This window comes from Zootoca vivipara, chromosome 1, assembly GCF_963506605.1.
Source record: "Zootoca vivipara chromosome 1, rZooViv1.1, whole genome shotgun sequence".
Lineage (NCBI taxonomy): Eukaryota > Metazoa > Chordata > Lepidosauria > Squamata > Lacertidae > Zootoca > Zootoca vivipara.
The window spans coordinates 113544297-113562594 of record NC_083276.1 but is presented as its reverse complement, the minus strand read 5'-3'; positions in this window follow the sequence as shown (position 1 = coordinate 113562594).

The following is an 18298-nucleotide window of genomic DNA, read 5'->3' as shown; positions in this document are numbered from 1 at the left end:
ACAGACAGTGTTTTAACCATGCCACGGGGTCAGTACATTAAATCTATTGCTAGAAACACAGAACATGCCAGAAACAGCCTGCGGTATGAGGCAACAGCTGTCTTGATTCCCAGCGACAGGACAGCTGAGAAAGTGAGACTGGCGTTTAAGGCCGCAGGTCGCTTGTCAGATTACAGCGTGCGTATCAAAGAAGCCCCATGCCCCATCAGGGGCATGTATATATGTACATAGATCAATCACGCATTTTGGTGACTTATAAGAAAACCTATGTTAGACACCCCGACCCTGCAGACACTGAATGGGATTGGAATCTGCAGCTCACCTGCTAGTACTCCTTTTTATTATTTAATAGTTGTGTGTTGCCCTTCATACAAATATATTCCAGGGTTTTTTAAAACTTCAGGTCAATGTCAACGCAGATTGGCCATCACGGTCAGGACTTGTCATAATCTCCTTAAATGCAAGGCTTTTCGATGGAGCAAGTCTACATAGCCAGTTACCAGTTATCAAGGGCACAAGAATAAACTAAGTGCAGAGAAATCAAACAAGTGCATGTGTGAATCATCCATTTGTGAGTAGCAGCTGAGGGGACGAACTCGCTGCCGTGAAAAGAAATGTGTACGAGAAGACGGAAAGCAAAATTTAATTTCTGTCTATGTGTCTGTGATTTGATTGATGCTTTTGCAAGAGCAGGTGGTCCATGTGTGAGCCAGCCCTTCCTTTAAAGAAGGGATGGGGGATCTGTAGCCCTCTAGATGTTGCTGTGCTGTCATGCCTGACCATTGGCCACATTGGCTGGTGCTGATGAGAGTTGAAGTTAACATCATTTAGACAGCCCATGTTTTAAAGCCATTATCATCTATAACGTCTAATTTATTGCAGGGAAAGGTGATGTTAGATACCACAATTGTTCTAGCTCTACTACGTATTGAACTGGGAAAGAGCTGGTGCTGAGAAGTGCTTAAAAGCATGAAATCGCCACTGGGTTGTTTCCAATGGTTGTGCTAATGGGAGGTGGTTTAAGCAACTGATTCTTCTTTTCCTATTATGCTCTGCAGCTCCTGAAAAGCCTCTGTGGACTGTAAGGGGGCTCAACCTGACTTGCCCTTGCCCCACCGCTTTCCCCTGGGGAACTTTACTACTGAATCAGAGCAAACAACTGTTGAGTTTTCTCTGGATTGACATTTGCTCTGGTTTATTACTAAAGAGCAGGTTTTCCCACGGAATGGGGCAAGGCAAGAGCAAAAATGCTTTGACCCACGCCTAGGAAGCACGGGAACAAGCCATGCGTATTTCTAATACAAATAAGATGGCCTTGTATGTGTATGTGTATGTAGGCATTTAGTCCACCACCTAGTCCAGGCATCTGTTCAAAGCTTCTGCAGCCTCTCCTGATTTGACTGCTGCAGAAAAACAGAGCTGGGTATCATCGCCAGTGGTGGACCTACATTTTGGGGGCTCTGAAGCTTGGACTGTTATGGGGTCCCTTCACAACCAGCAATGAGGTCTGTGTAACCACTGTTATCGTCTTCAATGGGGTTGTTCCACAACAGAACACCACATTTAATAATAATAATAATCATCATCATCATCATCATAATGACTATTGCATCTCAGATTTTGGTTGAAACTGCATGTCAAAGTCACTGGTGTGAATAAAAACATCGCAGGCCTTCTAGTTTTTGACTTGTGCATCTCAAATTGGGTTTACTGGACCCCAGTGTTTTAAGCAATGTGGATTAAAGTAATTTCTGGGGCCCCTCCAGGATTAGGGGCCCTGAACCTTAAACTTCATTAGTTTCATAGCACATCCACCATGGGCCATGATCATTGCTCTAAATCTTCTAAAGACCACTATTTATGACATAGGATTCCTATAGTGCTTATGAAGAAGCAACAGAGGTTAGACAAGGTGGTCAATGCAAGTTCATCTGATAAGTAGCGTACTCCCAAAAAATAACCCAGGCGTGAAACTATGACCTAAAAACAGATGTGAAAGCAAAAAGAGAATCTGATCAGGTTCTATACTGCTGGAACTCTGGACCAAATATTTCAGCCTCTCAGTAAATAACCATGAACCGGTCTTGGGAAAATGTAGTTCAAGAAATATGCAAGACTTAAGCCAACTACAAGGCAGCCTCTCTTGAACAGCATGACTCAAAGAACCAACAAGGAAGCCAAACATTTGACTGGCATCAAAGCCTCCCCTCAAGAAGGTTGTGTGCAGTAAGATAAACAATCCGTAAAGGGACTCATGTAAAGGGGAAAATAATGATTATACCAAAAAGTACAGTAAAAAGGAAGCAATGGATAAGAGTAATAAAACTTCCAAAATGCAATCCATTTGGGAGCCTGTACTAACAGGATTCCTTCAGGACATTCTATATAACCGTATACAGTGGTACCTCTACTTACGAATGACTCGACTTACGAATTTTTCTACTTACGAATGGCGCTCCGTCCGCCATATTGGATGCTGTTTAGATAGGATATTTTCTACTTACGAATTTTTAGATAGGGTTGCTTCGACTTACGAATTTTTTCTCCCAATGCATTCCTATGGGATTCGACTTACAATTTTTTTCAACTTATGAATGTGCATTCAGAACGCATTAAATTCGTAAGCAGCGGTACCACTGTAATGCTACAACTGGTATAACCCCTGATTTGCATGCAGAGTGTCCCAGGTTCAATCCCCAGCATCTCCTGTGTTCTGTGGACAATCTGATTGACATTTCTGCTATATACATATTTAGCCTGGCTCTGCAGGTCACACCAGAGCAGTCTTGAGCAGGTCGGGCACCCTGGCGCCGAGGGACGGAAATCGCTCCGGCGCCCCCGCCCTTGCAGGGTGTAGCATGGTTTCCGCGCGGCTTTGCCACCGGGGCTCTACCTAGAGCTGGCCCTGGGTCACACTGTTACCCAGCCATCTCAGGTTCAGAAATGAGGCTAGTTCAAGTCAATGAGATAACAGCGCTCTTACTCTTAAAATAATGCATTTTGAACTTCGTTTTCATGAATGTACACATTTTAATACATAGTTTTACCCTTGTGCATATGCATTTTGTAAACATTGCTCGGCTAGAGAAAGGCACTGAACAATTCAGAGAAATGTGAATTCAAAGGATGGTTGTGTTCTGGTTTGTGTAATGTTTCAGAAAGTGAAAATAAGGTAGGCTCATTTTTACTGTGTACTGAATTTAATTTCAGTTCCTAAATTTCAGCCGAATCCCTCATCTCTACATTCAAAGATCATCCAGCTTGTAATGTGTAAGCTTACATGCTATTAGAGGGAATAGAAAAATTGAAAAAAGCACGAAGAACTGTAGAAACCTTGTTAACTGCCCATTTAGAGCACTAAAACAACATTGTTCCATTCTTTGAGCTAACCACAGTCCAAAATACAGGCGATTTTCAACACACAATGGAGTTAGGTTTCGGGGATAGTGCCTAAAGTCAAAATTGATCACATATCGTTCAATGGTGGGAGGGATTGCCGAAGTCCTTTTTCCTGGACACCTGTCCCTTTCCTATCCCCTTTCTTATTTATTTTTATTTTTTGGCAATCATGCAAAGCTGAAGTTACATGCAAGTTATATGCGTGTAAGTTCCAAGTTGTTGTTTAGTCGTTTAGTCGTGTCCAACTCTTCGTGACCCCATGGACCAGAGCACGCCAGGCACTCCTGTCTTCCACTGCCTCCCGCAGTTTGGTCAGACTCATGTTGGTGGCTTTGAGAACACTGTCCAACCATCTCGTCCTCTGTCATCCCCTTCTCCTTGTGCCCTCAATCTTTCCCAACATTAGGGTCTTTTCCAGGGAGTCTTCTCTTCTCATTAGGCGGACAAAGTATTGGAGCCTCAGCTTCACGATCTGTCCTTCCAGTGAGCACTCAGGGCTGATTTCCTTCAGGATGGATAGGTTTGATCTTCTTGCAGTCCATGGGACTCTCAAGAGTCTCCTCCAGCACCATAATTCAAAAGCATCAATTCTTAGGCAATCAGCCTTCTTTATGGTCCAGCTCTCACTACTGGGAAAACCATAGCTTTAACTATATGGACCTTTGTCGGCAAGGTGATGTCTCTGTTACCTGTAATTAAATATTACTGTATAATTGACAATGTGATACTTAATTCTGCCAAATCCTATGCATGTTGACCTAGGAGTATCTCCCACTGAACACAATGGAACTAACTGTCAGGAAGGTGTGCAAAGGATTGCAGCCTTGGAGCTCTTTTCAAATCCAATCTCAAGTTCGTCATGCCAAGTTTTTTTCTTCTTCTCTTTTTTGGGGGTAAACATTCTCTTATAGTTCTGTGAAAGGATTGTTTAAAATAGTTCCATCTATCACCATGGAGCTCGGTGAAATATTTTGAATTGAGATATAAAAGGAAACACAGAACACACAGAAGTTTGTTTTTTTCTTTTTTCTTTTTTAAAGACAAACTTATCATAAATAGTTTGTGGCCTAATGGATGATTGAATTGCTAAAATGTGGCAGAATCAAATACATCTGCTTTGAAGAAGGCAGGCGCTGTAGGAATTGCTCAGACTTCTGGAAAATGTGATAGCAAAATTACTGAAGGGAACATGAGACATTTGACAGCTATTTGGGCATTGGGGGGGGGGAGAGCTAAAGGGGATTTCAGTAGCTGTGCCAATGTTGAGCCTCACTGTGGAGTTTATTGGTTTTAACAGTTGCATTTTCCAATTATTGATGTAGCTGCTGCCCCATGAAAGAGCCACAGAGACAACAAAGGAGCTACTGCTCAATGTAGCTTTGCACAGAAGCAGTGCCAAAAAGCCAAAGTAGATCAAACTGGGAAGGGAATGCCAACACCTCACATTTAGGCCTCGCCTGGACATGTACTCTCCAACATTTCTCCAATGAAAATAGGGACGTCCCATTCCATAATGATAATTTTACCGTGTATAACATGCCCTCGTGTATAAGACGCCCCCTATTTTTGGGGACTCCAAAGTAAGAAAATGGAGGGAGATTGCCCATAGTTGTTGAGTTTTTTGGGGGGGTAGAGTTGTTGAGAGCTTTTTTTAGGGGAGGGTTGCAGAAAATCGCTCCCCCGCCTGACCTATGATGCCACTCACATGTGTCACAAAGGCCACCTATTGTCTGTCCCAGGGCCGGCCCTAAGGCAAGGCTGGGTGGCGCAATGCGCCAGGGCGCCGGGCCGCCAGGAAGCGCTGCGCCCGCCAGCAGAGGTGTCTTTCCCTTTGGGCTTACTGGCACGTGGCGCCAGGCCTCTCAGGGGCGCGTGAAGCCGAGCGAGCACAGCGCCGCCTGGAACCCCCCGACTCCACCACCGGAGCTTTGGCTGGGCGAAGCGGCGGGAGAAGAGCCTGAAGCCGTGTCCGGGCAAAAGCACGGGGTGCACCGACACTCCACGAAGCTGCCTGAAGAGGAGCGCCCAGGTCCCGGCGGCATGGGGTGGCCAGTGAAGCCCTTGCCGAGCACCCTTCTTATTCTGCGCTGCCCTTCTTCTTCCGCGCCGCCCCTGTCCTGCCAGCCCGGCGAGGTTTCCCTTGGCGGCTCCGGGCGCGGAGCAGGCATGAAGTCCAACGGGACATGAAGCTCCTGGTCGACGTGAACATGGGCAGCAGCAGCGCAGCAGAGAGTCTAGATGCTTGAAGGAGAGAAAGCTAAGGGCTCCTGCACTCCCCCCCCCCCCGGCAGGAGATTCGCTTTTCTCCTTGAGGCACTAGGAGAAGACGAACTCATGAATGGAACTGAAGCTCGTGCACCGTTTTATTTCTGAGCACAGGGGATTGCTAGAAATAGACGAATCATTTGCACACGCTGCCCAATCTGATTTAATATGGGGGGGGGCACCAGATAGATTTTTGCACCACGGCCTTAAGATGGCCCTGGTCTGTCCCCTTGCTGGCAGAATCTGCCAATCACCCACCTAATTGCTGCAGCAACAGTCAATCAACACCAGCCCTTGCCGTGGCCACCAATAACATGCCCAATAGCCACTGACAATCTTCGGCTCACGGCAACAACCAATCCCACGTCCCCCCATGCACTATCCATGTATAAGATGACACCCAATTCTAAACATAGTTTTTAAATTAAAAAACCTCGTCTTATACGGTAAAGTGCGGTATTTATATCCCACACATCTTACTGGGTTGCCCCAGCCACTCTGGGCAGCTTCCAACAAATATAAAAACATAATAAAACATTAAACTTTTTTTTAAAAAAAATCCCCTACACAAGATTGCCTTCAGATGGCTCGGGGGGTCGGATAACTCCATATCCTCCAACCTTTCTCCAATGAAAATAGGGTGTCCTAAAGAAATTCTGGGATCAAATCAGAAACCAGGGCTGCTTCTTTAAATCAGGGATGTCCCTGGAAAATAGGGACACTTGGAGGGTCTGTACATATAAAGCAGTATCATACCACTTTAAACAGTCTTGGTGTCCCACCAAGAATCTTGGGAACTGTTGTTTGTTAAGAGTGCTGAGAGTCTGTAGAAGCCCCTTATTCCCCTCAAAGAGCTACAGTTCTCAGGGTGGTTTAACAATCAATCCCTCTTCCCAGGGAGCTCCCATTAATCGAAAACTTTTAGGACCCACTTCATTTCTGTGGGTTTTAATAGTTGCAACCCACCCTGGGGGCTTAGGGTGAATAATAGAATCATAGACTTGTAGAGTTGGAAGGCACTATGCCGATCATCCTAGCTCAACCCCCTGCAGTTCAGGATTCTTTTTGCCCAACATGGGGCTAGAACTCTCAACCCTGAGACTGTCCAGGCTTAAAATGATTGCTTTGCTGGTGCTGAAAATGGAATGCAGCCCCATTATGATACACCAGCACACCACATTTGGGCAGCAAAATGAGGGGGGCACAATGGACTGTACCACTTTAGACTGCAAGTGGGGATCACACTTCTGACGGCTTCCCTACATTAAAAAAAACACCTGTGAATGGAAAACTAGAACAGCAGTGAACTGGTTAAGCTAGTTCCCTTTCTCCTTTGATGTGCTAGTTTTCCACTTGCAAGATGGTTTAAATGAAGGGGCATTCAGGAACAGTACTTCTGGAAGTGGTGCAATCCCTTCCACATGCTTCGGCAATCTAAGACCACACCGCCATTTTTCACTTGCAGCCTCTGCAAAGCAACAGCAGCAGAGCTCATTGTGTCGGAAACCCAGCCACAACACTACTTAAGACTGAAGAAGAAGTGTGGTGTTTTCAGTGGCATAGCGAGCCGCCGCGACACCCGGGGCAGCAAATTGCCATGCACCCGGGGGGGGGTGCGGCATCGCTACATAATGACACATGCATCACTATGTAATGACGTGTGCGTACAACGTAGAGACGCATGAGTACAACGTAGAGGGGGATCACACCAGCGGGCTATCTGCCTGGAGCTTGATAGAAAAATTCCTTCGATGCCTGGAGCCTGGACGCTCCGTTTAGGCTCTGTTTAGAAGTCGCGGTGGTGTGTGCAATCCCCACTACGTTGTACGCATGCGCAGCATCCCGCTGCACATGCGTGCTACGTAGAGGGGGATCGCCCCCGCAACTTCTAAACAGAGCCTAAACGGAGCATCCAGGCTCCAGGTAGATAGCCCACTGGCGCAGCACGCCGTGCCAAGCAGGCTTTTTACCGGGAGGCTGGAGGGGCTCGCCTTGGGAGTCGCTGGGTGGAGTGGCGACTGTCATCCCCCCAGAGTGGAACCCGGGGCAGCCCGCCCCCCTACACCCCCCTAGCTCCACCCCTGGGTGTTTTGCATTGCACCTAGGCTTCCTCCCTCCATGGGAAACTTGTTTTGCTAAACACATGCTCATTCACTCAACCACACCCCTAACACACTAAGAAACTACCCTCCCACATAAATCCAGATCTCCAGACACCTTTATGTCAAAGATTGAGCATGCATGAGATGGCAGACAAAACTTGACTTCTCCTTCAATCTCTTCAAGATTAGGAGGGTCAGAAATGATAACCTGAACACCCAGATCTGAGAGGAGGCTGAGCTAGGTACCGAAGGTTAATTCCCATGACCTACTTGCAGCTATAGCGCTGTTCATTTTAAGCCGGGTCCTTAGGACAGTGCTATAATTAAACATGATCTCTGCTTCACTTTGGGCAAAGCGGTAAGTCAGCAAAGGGTGAAAGAAATAATACTGTGTAATATCATTCTTTTAATTAAAAAGAAAGGCAATACAGCAAATCACATACCTCTTACATGGTGATTTTGCTTCATTAACTACAAAGGGGTCAAGGTATTTATATCTAGATAAATAATTCTGTCGGCAGGGTTGTTGTTTGTTTTTGTTTTGCAGCAAAAAATGAGCTATTAAATAATCATTTGATATGCAGACATATATACCAGCCAATGTGGATTGTGCACTTAAACACAAAAGCACACTAAGCAAAAAATTAGGCACAGTAAGCAAAACAAGAAAGCCACATGCCTTAATGGATGGAAAGCTGTCTCTGTGGATTCAGATTTTAGAATCCTATTTGGGGGGGGGGGATGATGAGAAGAGACAGACTCCACTACAACAATCTTTACAGGATGTTACTCTACAAACATTAATTTCACAAGTGAAATTAATTGCCAGAGTACAAGGAATGTTGAATACATTAAAAAAAAAAAACCTTCAATACCAGCAGGGTATTTTCTGGATTTATAATTAACTCTTACTTTACAGTGGGGGGGGGGTGATATACGGACAGAGTAAGATCATATTTAAAACAAAGCTAGCTCTGTGTTGCTCTGCACAGCGAGTGTGTAACATTTCTGGGAGGTTTTTTGGTTTGTCCATTTAGCGAGCTAGGATATACACATGAGGCATTTGTCCAATCTCTTGCTGGAAGCATCTAACAAGTGTGCCCCCCCTCTCCACTCCAATTGTTAAATTGCCCAGCATAATTTAACGAGATTGAAATCCACATAACAATAGCAGCGTGTTATTTTACTTATCAAAGTAATTTATTCTCTGCTCTCCATAGTACAATGACCCCCCAGCTTTTTGTCCAGCCTTCTTACCATACAAGGGCGTACCCACCATGCGGCAAGTTAGGGCAGCTGCCCTACTCTAGAAGCAGGGCTGGTGGGCAGAGGCGGAGCACAGCCCGGCGGAGCGCGAGTTCGCCATTCCCGCCGCACCGCGCCGCACCCTCCCTCCAGCTCCCCGGCGCGCCCTCAGGCAAGGCCAAGCGCGGCGGGGAACCAGGGAGCGCGGCGCGGTGGGCGGGAACGCCGAACTCGCGCTACGCTGGGCTGGGCTCCGCCTCCGCCCACCAGCCCTGCTGCTAGGGAGGGGCACAGCCCGGCGGAGCGCGAGTTCGCTGTTCCCGCCCACTTTGTGGCCCCTCCCCTTCCGTGCCTTGGCCCCTCCCCTTGCCCCCCCTAGTTTTGATCCTGGGTACGCCCATGTTACCATAGTCAAGCTGTTGTACCTTTTAACAGGCAGTGTGGCATGTAGCTAGCTATCCATAATAATAATAATATTTATTATTATTATTTATTGTATTTATATACCGCCCTACACCTGAAGGTCTCAGAGAGGTTCACAGAACAAAATCAAAGTATAAAACAACAAAATATATAATCAAAATAAAAACAACAACCCAACCCAATAACCACCTCCCCCCCAAAAAAACACACATATTACTATTATTAATAATAATTATTATTTATACCCCGCCCATCTGGCTGGGTTTCCCCTGCCATTCTGGGCGGCTTCCAACAAATACCAAAATACATTAAAATATCACAGATTAAAAACTTCCCTAAACAGGGCTGCCTTTAGGTGTTTTCTAAATGTCAGGTAGTTATTTATCTCTTTGACCTCCGATGGAAGGGCGTTCCACAGGGCGGGCGCCACTACCGAGAAGGCCCTCTGCCTGGTTCCCCGTAGCTTTGCTTCTCGCAGTGAGGGAACCGCCAGAAGGCCCTCGGCGCTGGATCTCAGTGTCCGGGCTGAACAATGGGGGTGGAGACGCTCCTTCAGGTATATATTATTAATACTACTTCTGCAAAAGGAAGAGAAACTTTAAATCCAGCCAAACCAATTCCTACCATTGGGTAAAGAGAGCCAACTTCCTTAGGTGGCAGGTGTTGGGGGGTGGCAGCAACAGCTGCCCATTCCCCTGAGCCCCCCCCCCTCCAGTTGCTGCATGTCCTGGGCTCCCTAATCTGACACGCTGCTTAATGTGTGACGAAGGAGGCTATCCCTTCACCACTGACTACTATCCCAGACCTGCCAAGTGTCCCTATTTTCCAGGGACTGTCCTGGATTTACAGAAGCCATCCCGGTTTCTTTCTTTTTAAATCCAAAACCCTGATTTGACCCCAGAATGTCCTGCTTTTCCTTCGGACATCCCTATTTTCATAGGATAAGTGTTGGAGGGTATGGAATTATGCGACACACACACCTGAGCCAAGGAGATAAGTAGCTATGCAACCTTGAGAAGACATCTGTATAGGGAAGGTTTTCCATGTTTAATGTCTTATTATGCTTTTATATATGTTGGAAGCCGCCCAGAGTGGCTGGGGCAACCACCAGTCAGACGGGTGGGGTATGAATAAAATATTATTATTAATCTAACCCTATTTACATCAGAGAAATGTTGGCAGGTGTGCTATCCAGTCCAGTCAGCTTCTGTGAGTGTAATATGAAGGGGGGGGGGAGACCTCAGGCAACAAAATGCCTATAGTTGGCTTCGGGACGAATCCTGTCAATGTAACATTTACTGAAAAAACAAATGCAAGGCAGTGGATTCCTGGCAAAGGCTCAATGCCACATGTAGGCCAGTCGACTTTTCTAAGTTGGCTGCTTAGCTATCACCAAACAGCAGGCAGCTAAAAGGTTTTGAATTTACCTTATACCACTCTCTTATTACCACTCTCTCTCTCTCTCCAACGCCTCAGAAGCTGCAAGCCAGTACTGAGCGCAGCCCGGGTCACCACACACTGCCCCTGGAGATGCCATGGAGGGCTTTGAAGATAAGGAATGGCCAAAATGTGTGGAGAAGCCACAATTATGTATGAACTAACCTGCCAACTACGTGCAGCTAAACCCTCTGGTCAATAGAACCGAAAGCCTCTTACCACACACTTGGAATCTTAGCATTTTCTGAGATTCTGGAAGAGAAAGAACATGCCCCTCCTCAATATAAATAAGTTACCGGTGTAATTCCCTTCGCTCTCAGTTTCGATCCAGTTCACTTCATGCATATATTAATCCAACTTTATCACCAATGTTTTGTTTTGTTTTTTATACAGGAGCGGGCTACTCTTTTAATTTTATTAATTTATGAGTCAGCTGCCAAATGAGCCTCGCTGCAATTTGCAAACATGCTGCAACAACTACTATATATATATATATAAAGGTAAAGGTAAAGGGACCCCTGACCATTAGGTCGTCGTGACCAACTCTGGGGTTGCGCGCTCATCTCGCATTATTGGCCGAGGGAGCCGGCGTATAGCTTCCAGGTCATGTGGCCAGCATGACAAAGCCGCTTCTGGCAAACCAGAGCAGCACATGGAAACGCCGTTTACCTTCCCGCTGTAGTGGTTCCTGTTTATCTACTTGCATTTTGACGTGCTTTCGAACTGCTAGGTTGGCAGGAGCTGCGACCAAGCAACGGGAGCTCACCCCGTCACAGGGATTCGAACCGCCGACATTCTGATCAGCAAGCCCTAGGCTCAGTGGTTTAACCCACAGCGCCACCTGGGTCCCCCCCTCTCTCTATATCAGGCATCCCCAAACTTCGGCCCTCCAGATGTTTTGGGCTACAATTCCCATCATCCCTAACCACTGGTCCTGTTAGCTAGGGATCATGGGAGTTGTAGGCCAAAACATCTGGAGGGCCGCAGTTTGGGGATGCCTGCTCTATATATATAGGTGCAAAATAACTCAAGACAGGTATATATGCAAAATAACTCAAGACAGGTTCAAAGAGAGCCCCAAATAACGTGTTACTGCCATGTTATTGCCCTTCTACAAGTTGCTTTGCTCTACTCTGTTTTTTTTTCGTGGGGGTTTTTATTCAGTGCAGTTTTCTCTTCGTTTATATGTCTTGAACCCTTGGCCTACCTGGCAGCAAGTCTTATCAAGACAGGCAGTTGAGCAGGCAGAGCATCCCAGCTCTGCTTCCCTGTTGGACTTTGCAGGCTGATTGCAGCACCTGGGCCTGATGAGGCAGATAACCCTCACCTGCTCCAAAGGAGGAATCACCCTCCTCCTCCCAGAGCTAGCGAGCCCCACCTGGCTGCTAGGGAGCTGGGCTGTGGGCCTTTGCCTGCCTCAGCCTCCTGGAGCACCCTGCCTGCTTCTCCCTACGCCTCAGAGCCCACCGTGTTTGTGAAGACAGGGACCCCTCTGGCTCTACTGATGGGGCCTGCTGCTCTGGTTCCTGTGCACTGACTCCCATCCCATCACCCTTCATCTTCTCGTGAGTACTTCCTATACCAACCTCTCCTTCCTCATCCCCAGCTTGTCCCAGTGTGTCCCAGTTAGGCCTGCCACCTTTGTTCTAGCAAAATACAGGACAGGGTGGGATGGAGCAGTTGGGGGGGGGCATCCCCACCCCTAATATTGTGCTTAAGTGACTTCAAAACAATCCATTTCAATCTACAGTGGTACCTCGGTTTATGAACACCATTGGTTCCGGAAGTCTGTTCATAAACTGAAGCGTTCATAAACTGAAAGTAATGGAAAGTGAATTAATCCGTTCCAGATGGGTCCGTGGCGTTCGTAAACCGAAAATTTGTAAACCAAGGTGTTCATAAACTGAGGTTCCACTGTATTGCAGCCTAACAGTGGCCCCCTCTGTAATTTGTCACACATGCACACATAAATACGAATTTGTGAATTTGTCTATGCTTGGCTACCCAGAGCTTAAATGCATGAACTTTCACATACCCTTTCAAACACATGCATTCGAAGAGGATCCCTAATTTAGCACGGGGGAGGGGGGACCTGCATTGCAGGAGGTTGGACTATATGGCTCTCGGTGTCCCTTCCAACTCTACAATTATATGATTCTATGAAACCCAGGACAAAACTGTGCCAATACAGGACATGGCGTTTTGTGTTGAAATACCGGACAATCCTGTATTATACAGGACAATTGGTAACCCTAGCATCCCGGCTACAGCCTTCACCAAGATCCTCTTCCGCCTCCCCGTAGTCCTACCAGTTCATGACATAATGTGTAATTTTTTAAAATCGCAAAAGCTGAGATTCACACTGAAACTCCAGGCAGGCACCAAGCATTGGCACAATTGCTTACCTGCTGAGTAAGGGGGTCCATAGCTGAGAGACTGCTGGCTCTATTGCTCCTCCTATTGCACCCTCTTTATTTCCCGAACCCTTTTTGGCCCCGAAGGGATGAAACCTTGAGCCACAGAGTCACAAGGATAATGGCAACAAACAGCTGCTGTCCCTTGCTTCCTCACCAGCTCTCTCCCTAACAGTGGCACCAGCAGCAAGGATGAAGGCCAGCCCACTGGAAGAGGGGAGTCCGCCATGAGCACAGCTTGTCTAAGCTGCCCCACTGAAGTCCAAATTTTGTACTGAAATTCAGGTTACAATCAATGCCACAATGGGCAGCAATCTTAGAATCATAGAAGAATCATAGAGTTGGAAGAGACCACAAGGGCCATCCAGCTTAGAAAAAAAAACCCTGCCAAGCAGAAAACCCACATCTTCTATGTGGGTTTTTTAATGCATAGCAATGTATTCAGTTCCAAAATATGGCTCCCTGGCCCAGAAATCCTATGCCCGAGGCAAACATTTGTAATACTAATATCCTACGTTAAAAGCCAGCACGATTGTTTTTCAGTTTTTGGTGTGTGTGTTTTTGTAAATCTGCAGTTAGGTTTTGAAAACTCTCCCTAGACTATTCTGTTTTGATCAAGCTAACAAGGATCATTAAGCACACATTAAATCTTACCACTTTGTGCTTTTTCTTAACAATTTGCATCAATAGACAGTAGAAATTCTATTGAAGCCTACCGTAGTGTGATACCTTCATTATTCTGAACAGGCTAGTTATAATCATTCAGATGTTTGTTTGTTTGTTTGTTTGTTTGTTTTAAAGGTGCATGAGTTGTTCAGCCAAGATTGTAATAATAATGATGATAATAATAATAATAATAATAATAATAATAATAATAAATAATATATTTATACCCCGCCCATTTGGCTGGGTTTCCCCAGCCACTCTGGGCGGCTTCCAACAGAAAAATGAAATAATATAATCTATTAAACATTAAAAGCCTCCCTAAACAGGGCTGCCTTCAGGTGTCTTCTAAAAATCTGCTACCTGTTTTTCTCTTTGACATCTGATGGGAGGGCGTTCCACAGGGCGGGCGCCACCACCAAGAAGGCCCTCTGCCTGGTTCCCTGCAACTTGGCTTCTCGCAACGAGGGAACCACCAGAAGGCCCTCGGTACTGAACCTCAGTGTCCGGGCAGAACGATGGGGGTGGAGACGCTCCTATTGCAGGTTTTGAAGCCTCCTGCTCTTGTAACCAAATAAAATGCACGGGGTTTCAGTATCATAGAATATACTGGCGGCTGTTCATTTTATTTTTTAAAAAAAGCCATATCATTCGCAACCCAGGGACAAACGTGTCTAGCAGCACAAGATGCCCTGCTGGATCAAGGCAATGGTCCATCCAGGGCAGCATCCAGGGCATCATCCTGTTCTCACATTGACCAACCAGAGGTCCATCGGAAGGCGACATGCATATGCCAGCATTCTGCACACTTGTAATTCCTACCAACTTGTAATTCACACACACACACACTTCCTGCAATGGTGAAGGATGAACATAGCCATTATGGTGCTGTCTCCAGGAGACCGAGGCACTTTAGGCCACCTCAATCTTTTCTTTTTTGAGTTCTTGAGGCCAAATGTGGAACTGGGCACGGAGTGACGTCAGGACGTTGCATCGGGCCCCCTCAATGCTCTTTGGAAGATGGCTCCTCAGGCTAGTAGCCATTGATGCCGTCCATGAACTTGCCCTCTTTTAAAGGCATCCAACTCAGTGGCCATCGCCACACCTTGTGGGAGCAAATTTCATAGTTTATCTAAGTGCTGTGCGAAAGTACTTTCGTTTGTCTGTCCGGAATCTTCTAAAATTCAGCTTCATGAGAGTTCTTGCAGTATGAGGCGGAAATACTTCTCCCATCCACTTTCTTCACACCACAGATAATTTTATACGTCTCTAGAATGTACAAAATAACTTGCCTTTCCTCCAAATGAAAGAAATGTTGTCACCTTTCCTCACAGGGGAGTTGTTCCAACCCTTTAAATTGTTTGGGTTGCTAAAAGGTTGAAGAACACCCTTCACTGGAGTATTTGATTTCAATCCAATTAATCCAAGGTATTTGACCCCAACTCCTCCTTCTGTGCTATGTCAAGTGTATGACTTCTGAAAATCTGAGTAGGGTTAATTCCCATTCCCCGCTTTTATTTTGCCAGTAAATAATTGATTCCTATGATATCTTTTCAGATTTGACACTTCTCCCCACACAAGTGGAATCGTATATTTTTCAAGCAAACAATTTGCATTCCTTTCCTTAAAAATGGACTCCACACATTTTTCAAAAACTTGCGATGCCTTATTGTACCATGTTGTATGGTTCCTCTCCATATTGAGTGTTTACACCCTTGAAATATTTGCTTCCTTATCTCTCCACTCCAGGCTATATATTAGCTTCTGAGTCAGACCAGAACTATTTTGTTTCCTTGCTAAAAATTCAAGCCACTCGAGCTTGCTAATTATTCTAGCTACTCTTATTTCAGAATCCATCCATTTTGGACTTTCTTTTGGGTGATTGCACGCCTAGAGGGCAAATAATAAAGTTAGCCAATGACACAGAATGGAGATTTGGTGGGTGAGGGACTCTATTACATTATAATGCTTCAAGATGGAGGATTTTTAAAGGATTGGGTAAACACATCCAAGCTTTCCAGCAGTGGCAAGCTACATATATTAAAAACGGTTCTGGTCCTCATGCTTATAGCATATTCCAAGCCAGAGACTCAAATGCTAAGCCACATTTTTAGCTGGTACTTCTAGAACAGAGGTAGAATCATAGAACTGTAGCGTTGGAAGGGACCACAAGGGCCATCTATTCCAACCCCCTGCAATACAGGAATCTTTCACCCAGGGTGGGGCTCGAACCCATGACCCTGAGATTAAGAGTGTCAGGCTCTTTTTTCTGCCCTGTGGCCACATTCCCTCATTACAGTATACCCAGTGGTTGGGCAGGCCCAGAAGTAATTCTTACATTTGTATGTAAGTGTGATTATTAACTTTGTACATAGGCTACGCTATGCAAACGTCTGTGGTTTCAACACACTCAGACCTCTCCATCCACATAAACAAGAGGCAGCATTGCAGTTCTAGAACACATGCAAGGCAGTCAGAAGCACTTCAGGGCACAGTACAGGGACGGCCAGGGATGTGGCTTGGTGAGGAGCTGTGACCTAGGGCCAGATACAGAGAGTTGGAGGGCCACATATGCTCCCCCCCACCACACTTGAGGTTCCACGCCCCTGGTGTAGGAATATCTCCTCACTGCCCTGTAGAAATAAATGATGTTGCACAGTTGAGACTGCAGTGTCTTTAGGATATATGGTTTATTTACTCATATATACACCTGAGACTATGACCGTTGTGTGTGTGTGTGTCCGTCCCGTTTCTCCAAAAAAAAAAAGACATACCCATAAAATAAGCCATAGCAGGATTTCTAAGCATTTGCGCGATATAAGCCATACCCCGAAAATAAGACATAGTGATAGGCGCAGTTCTGGAGGGTGCCAAGGAAGAGGCTAGGCTGGACATGTAATTAAAAAAATAAGACATTCCCTGAAAATAAGCCACCGTGTTTGTTTTTTGTTTTTATAGGGAAAATAAATATAAGACGGTGTCTTATTTTCAAAGAAACACGTGTGTGTGTGTGTGTGTGTGTGTGTGTGTGTGTGTGTGTGTCGCAGTACTGACCCCCCCCCCAAAAGGGTCTTGCTTCTCCCATAGCTGCAACCTTGGATTCAAGCAGAAACCAAGCATCCTGCTTTGCCTCTCTGGCTTTCCAGCCTGCAGCTTATATTTCTAGGGCACATTACACTAAACTTTAAACTCTGGCTTCTGTCCCTCTCACTATCTGTGAGTTGAGAGGGGGTGCTGGTGGTTTTATCTCTGGACCAGATAGCCCTTCAAATAGAGGATGCTTTCAAAAGGGGACTGTCCTCTGTAACATAGGATGCTGGACCACCCTATTCTGCATATGAAGAACGTGCTGTGCTGTACTTTCCAGTCAGAATTCTCAACAAGTGTTTTCCATAGTGTTTTCCCCTAACATAAACAATTTTGTTTAAACAAGCTTTGGAGAACTCAAACTTAATACATTACCTAGGGTCATCTTAGTTTTATCTCCTGCTTCTGCAGAACCCTCCACTGCAATCTTTCCCTTTAACTGCCTAAACTTTTGTTCTTTATTTATGACAGTGATTATCTGTTGCTGGGCACATGTATTCAACCTAGCGGCATGGAACTGCACTAAAAGCTGGTAGTCTTTAAATTAATAAAATTGTGCTCTAGTGGATTGCAAAGAAAGAAAGAAAGAAGGAAGGAAGGAAGGAAGGAAGGAAGGAAGGAAGGAAGGAAGGAAGGAAGGAAGGAAGGAAGGAAGGAAGGAAGGAAGTGCTGTAGAAATCTCTCTCGCTCTGCCCAGCTAAAGATACTAGCCTTCGCCAATTGTAAATACTTAAACAGATCCCAATATGATAAACCAAAGGAAAGGGGGAAAGAAAGAGGAAAAATAATAAGGATTCCATTCTATCCTCTTTCAGCATGGGGGCCCATAAATTATTCTGCACACTATTCTAGACACCCATCCCAAAACCCTTGTGAAATTTCTCTTCCTTTTGCTGCCTTATTGTACTCTCTCTCTCTCTTTGTGGACAGGAGTTTCCTCTTTTTCCTTTTGCTCTACTGCGGATGTGGCCCAGGTTCAGTCCCCAACATCTCCAGATGTAAGAGTAAGACAGACCCCTGCCCAAAACTCTGGACAACTGCTGCCACTAGTCCATGTAGCTTCTGCTGAGCTATATGGAACAATGGTTTGATAAGGCAGCTTCCTATGGAGCGGAGGATAAAGGCAGAGTAGCACACAGGGATTTGCTGCATGCCAAAAATGTGAGGACATCAAACAGAACTAAAAAACGCCAGTGTGTGAAGTTGAATAAAAGTGTATGAGTTTCCCCCCCTCCCTCTCTACTTCCCTCCCTCCCTCTCTTA